This window comes from Diachasma alloeum, unplaced genomic scaffold (genome assembly GCF_001412515.2).
Source record: "Diachasma alloeum isolate Michigan unplaced genomic scaffold, Dall2.0 Dall_scaffold_00650, whole genome shotgun sequence".
NCBI classification, from domain to species: domain Eukaryota; kingdom Metazoa; phylum Arthropoda; class Insecta; order Hymenoptera; family Braconidae; genus Diachasma; species Diachasma alloeum.
This window is the reverse complement of record NW_021680782.1, coordinates 88033-93981: the sequence shown is the minus strand read 5'-3', so window position 1 is coordinate 93981 and position 5949 is coordinate 88033.

The following is a 5949-nucleotide window of genomic DNA, read 5'->3' as shown; positions in this document are numbered from 1 at the left end:
TTGGCTGAAAACCGAATGAGAAAAATAATCAACATTCAAATCTTAAAAAGTTTTTGAGAGAATTCTCCAATTCTTTGAAACATACGCAGAAATTCTCCAGTTTTTTCGACAATTCTAGAAATTGCTGGGGTTTTCTAGAAAGTCACGGATGAAAAAATTTAACCCACAATTACTTGCTCAATGAGTGCGGCACCGCCTGTTTTTGTCTATTTATATTTTAGTGTTTCATGACACTCAAAAATCCTGAAAAATTAGAGTTCCTAGCTCTATTTTTTTATTGAGCGTTGGTATTGTCTGTTTTTTTTTCGAAAAATATGTTTAGCTACAAAAAAAAATGTCGAACGGACAGGAAAGTGCGCCGCGTCGCTCCGCCCGGTGCGAGTGAATCTCTGTCGACCACTCGAGCGAGCTACATTTACAGCTTCATTCTCTGCCACATTTGAAAGGCGCACAGCGCGCCTTTCAAATGTGGCAACAGCGCGCTCGGTTTACTCCAGCGGCGCTGCGCTAACCCTGCGATGAACGAAGGCTGGCGGCCGAGCGCGAGTGATCGAGGGATAATAGAAATATTTACCTAGCGAATTGGTTACAAAATTCTATTGGATATCTATTGAACTCTCAATTAGTTTTTGGCCGATTCTATTGAGATGTTTAACAAAAAATATTCAGTAATAATACCACGAGACCTTCAAAATTATCGGATATTTCCCGATTGTTTTATTACGTAGCAACGAGAGGGAGAAGTTTTGCAGATTAAAATCCCGAGCGCGCAGCGCAAGGAATTTTTGTACAAAACTTATCCCGATCGTTGATACGCAGGAAAACATGAGGGAAATGTCCAATTAATTTAGGAGGTCGAGTAGTATTCGACGGATTATTTTTGGTAATCGGATCCTTCCCAAACCGACTCATTTTGACTTTTTTCATGACTTTCTTTCACTCCACAGGATAATATTTGACAGTTCTTTGGTTAGAAAAACAATTGCAGAGCTAAAGGGAAATTATCAAAAGCTGGGGGGCAATAAGCGCTGTAATTTTAATTGGGAAGTACTTCATGTTATTGAATACTGAACTCTGATTGGCCCAGGGAAGGCCAGATCCGATTACCAAAAATGATCAATAGAAAAAGTCAATAGAATTCGATTTTTTTTTATATAACTTATTCTATTGAGATATTTTCTATAGAATTTTCTCTTCTCCAATTTTCTAACTTTTTTTGTTTGATTTTCTTCATGAGAACAAAAGGAAAATAGACTGAAAAAAAACTTGAAAAATTAGAGCCAAGGACATTCTATAGAAAATATCTGAAGAGAATAAGTTACATAGAAAAATCGAATTCCATTGACTCTTTCTATTGAATATTTTCTATTGAACATTTTGCTAGAATCGGTCAAAAAGTAGTAGAAAATTCAATACAAACTGCATTAGAAATTTCTAACAAATTCGCTAGATTTTTCTATTAAATTTTTTCATACGCGGCTCTTGAAAATTCTTAGATTTTCGAGAAAATTCCAAGACAATTATCAGGATTTCGAGAAAATTATAGGAATGACTCTGGCGAACCAAGCTGATAGTTGGGCTTTCAATAATTTCCAGTGTTTGAGAGAAAATTGAGAGTTAGCTGAGGATTGGAGCAGTGAGGACTACAATGCATTTTATGCTAGCCCCTTTCAATATTATCAACTGTTTTGAAAATTGACAATTAAATTGGTAATTCTTGGTGATCTCTTTATTTCCAATCAACGTTTTCGGAATTGAAAATTAATCTCAGGAGAATTTTAATCGATTTTTTTTTCAACGATAATTTGAAATGAAATTTCTAGTGAACGAAAATTTTTAAAATTAAATAGGAACAGGAGCCGAAAAAAAGCGAAAAATGTGAAAATCGACTCCTGGCCATTCATTAGAGCCTAGAAAGATCAAGATCAAGGTTGAACGTGAGTCAACTTTCGGCCAACTCTGCATTGACTTTTGGTCAACTTTAGCTTGGCCTTGGGTTAACCTTGACTTGACCACGAGTCAACCTCGGCTTGACCATGGGTCCACCTTGACTTGACCATGAATCCACCTTGGCTTGACCATGGGTCAACCTTGGCTTGACCATGGATCACCCTTGGCTTGACCATGGGTCAACCTTGGCTTAACCATGGGTCAACCGTGGCTTGACCATGGATCAACCTTGGTTTGACCACGGGTGAAATTTGGGTTGACTATGGATCAACCTTGGGTTGATCGCGGGACCTGTTGATTAAATATTGATTTAACCTTGACGAAACCTTGGTTAAACCCTGATTAAGTCGTAATTAAACTCTCATTTAATCTCGATTAAATGCTTTTTAGGCTATAATTTCAAAGCAAATGATGCGATCGCCGCTATCTTCGAACTCGACCGAGATAACATCCAAAAAAATATTTTAAGCCATAATTGAAAAGATTTCGACGATTATATTTTGAATGATGGTCGAAAAACTAAATTTGAAAAAAAAACTCAGATACGTACATACAAACATATGTACGGACATGATCTAAAAACTGCATATTCAAACTCCTGAGACCAAAATTACTCATCCTGGCACAAAAAATGAAAATTTCAGATTGGACGAATACAGGGATTCCATTCGGAAGAAAAAAATCCAACTCTCAATTCTCAAAAAAGTTGAGAGTAGATTAAAAAGCAATTAAGAATGAAAAATCCAACTCTCAACTTTCACAAAAATTTTCAAGTAGATTGAGAGAGAATTAAGAATAAAAAATCCTATTTTCATGAAGAAAAAAATTCAACTTTCAATTCTCAAAAAAGGTAAGAGTAGATTGTGAGACAATTGAGAATCAAAAATCCAACTCTTAATTTTCAAAAAAATGGAGTCGATTGAAAGACAATAGAAAATAATAAATGCAACTGTCAACTATAAAAAAAGTTGAGAGTAGATCCAGAGATAGTTAAGAATCAAAATTCCAAAATCTAATTTTCATTTCTGAAAAAAGTTGATTGAAATTGAAGAAGTCACTAAAAATAACAAATCTAATTGTCTGTTTTAACCCATCAGTAGCCGCACTGTGAGCGATTTTTTATATGCCTCAAGTAACTCTTCTAGTTGACTCTCGTGGTGATAAAAGTCATCTATTGGTCAGGGTTGAGTATAAAATAGTATATTTCTAACCTAGGGAGGGAAAATAAAGGATCCTCAGCCGCCAGTGCAATTACCAGCCGAGCCGAAGGCGAGGTTAGTAAGCACGCGGCTGAGGGTCCTTTATTTTACTTCCCGTGGTTAGAACGCGATTTTCCGTCTCGGCGTAGGCGCAAAGTCAGAGTTCCCTCCCGCGAAGCGGGAGGGAAATGTAACTTTGCGCCCGCCGGAACGGAATAGTACATTACATGCCCGAGCCTTGCAAAACAGATCTGTAGTGAAGTGGTAAAACGAGGTAACTGCATTTTTTTCGAAATTTGTTTTATTGCACCAATCACATTGTAATATTGATCTGCAAGTGTTGACGGAAGGGTTTGGTCTAAAAATAATATTTTATGGGGTTACATGAAAAATAAAAAAAGAGATATGTGCGAGTTTCAATTTTCTATCAATGCAATTAGAGGTAAGTTGACATAACTCCCATCATTGGGAGGACCTAGAGGAGGTAACTTCACTTATCTCCATATGTATTGATAGAGACTCAATTCCTTATTCCAAGTGTTATTTTGAAAAACAGGATGGGGGCAAAACGGGCCAGGGGGACACAAATGACAAAGGGAGCAAAATGGCCCATCTAAAAAATAAATCTCACAAGGGTCACTAGAGGGAGGGTCAACCGTCACGAGGGTGACTAGGGGGAGGGTCAAACGTCACGGGAGTGATTAGAGGGAACGTCAAACGTCACGAGGGTCACTAGGGGGAGAGTCAAACATCACGACGGTCACTAAGGGGAGGGTCAAACCTCACGAGGGTCACGAGGGTCAAACGTCACGAGGGTCACTAGAGGGAGGGTCAAACGTCATAAGGGTCATTAGTGGGAGAGTCAAACCCTCTCCCTAGTGACCCTCGTGACGTTTGACCCTCCATCTAGTGACCGCCGTGACCTTTGACCCTCGTGACCCTCGTGAGGTTTGACCCTCCCCTTAGTAACCCTCGTGACGCTTGACCCTCCCATTAGTGACCCTCGTAACGCTTGACCCTCCTCTTAGTGACCCTCGTAACGTTTGACCCTTAGTGAAATTTACATACTTCATGTGCTAAGTCAACATATCTCTTTTTTTTGTTGACCCTCGTGACGTTTGACTCTCCCTCTAATGACCCTTGTGACGTTTGACCCTCCCTCTAGTGACCCTCGTGACGTTTGACTCTTCACCTAGTGACCCTCGTGACGTTTGACGTTCCATCTAATCACCCTCGTGACGTTTGACTCTCCCCCTAGTGACCCTTGTGACGTTTGACCCTCTCCCTCTAATGACCCTCTTCACGTTTGACCCTCTCCCTAGTGACCCTCGTGACGTTTGACTCTCCCTCTAATGACCCTTGTGACGTTTGACCCTCCCTCTAGTGACCCTCGTGACGTTTGACTCTTCACCTAGTGACCCTCGTGACGTTTGACGTTCCATCTAATCACCCTCGTGACGTTTGACTCTCCCCCTAGTGACCCTTGTGACGTTTGACCCTCTCCCTCTAATGACCCTCTCCCTAGTGACCCTCGTGACGTTTGACTCTCCCTCTAGTGACCACCGTGACCTTTGACCCTCGTGAGCCTCGTGAGGTTTGACCCTCTCCTTAGTAACCCTCGTGACGCTTGACCCTCCCATTAGTGACCCTCGTAACGCTTGACCCTCCTCTTAGTGACCCTCGTAACGTTTGACCCTTAGTGAAATTTACATACTTCATGTGCTAAGTCAACATATCTCTTTTTTTTGTGATAACCTAACGAGTTAAGTCAACTTGACTCTCCACACAGAATTAAAATTTGGAGGTAACTACTTAAAACTGCGTAAAGGATTAATTCCGCAATTTTATAATAATAGGGTAAAAAGTTAAAGGACAGTAGAATAAAGATTCGGCGTCATTTGTACTAAATTTCCCACTATCGATGACATAGCCGTTTTTTTGCTCTCCTGTAAAATTTCATTTAATGCACTTACCTCGTTTTACCACTTCACTACAGAGATCATCGTCTCCCACGTGCAAGATTGTCTTTCGCGCCGAAGGCGAGGATGGCAAGCACGTGGGGGAGTGTGATGTTTTCCATGGCGAGGTGTGTATATTTATTTTCGTGTCGAGGGACCTGCAAACCTGGACCTGGATTTTTCAGGTCCCGTGACACGAAAATTAATTTTCAGGTCCCGTGACACGAAAAGAATATTTTCTTCGGCTCAGTCCAAATTTTGTACGTGTTACGGGTACGGGGCTCGTGCCGCAGAACGCCGAACAGCGCCGCCTATGGCGATATTTGGCTCTATTATTACGAGAAGCCGATGAGCGATTCCCTCATCGCACGTCTCAAGAACGGTGGTGGAACCGCGCGCCTACTGACAGGTTAAAAAATCGATAGTAAACAGATCGGTTTGCATAAAATGTATTTTTGGCCTCGTCACTCCGACTCTCAACTGACTCTCAATTTTCTCTCAAACACAGGAAATTATGGAGAGTCCAAATATCAACTTGGTCCATCCCTATAATTTTCTCGAAAACAGGAGAATTTTTCTAGAATTTTCTCGAAAACCTAAGAATTTTCTAAAACGTTCTCGAACACCTTAGAATTTCCTCGATTTTTTTTTTGAAAATTCGAGATATAATAGGAGAGGGTGGGGCAATATGGACGCCAGATTTAAATAATGAGTTGAATTCGATCAAATCTACTATTCCGACTTCATTTGAAGGTCATAAAAGCCAACAGATTCTCATAAGAGTGCGTCGTAAGAAAAAACCGGGTAAAATGGATACCTTGATTTCTTTCTCAATTTTTTAT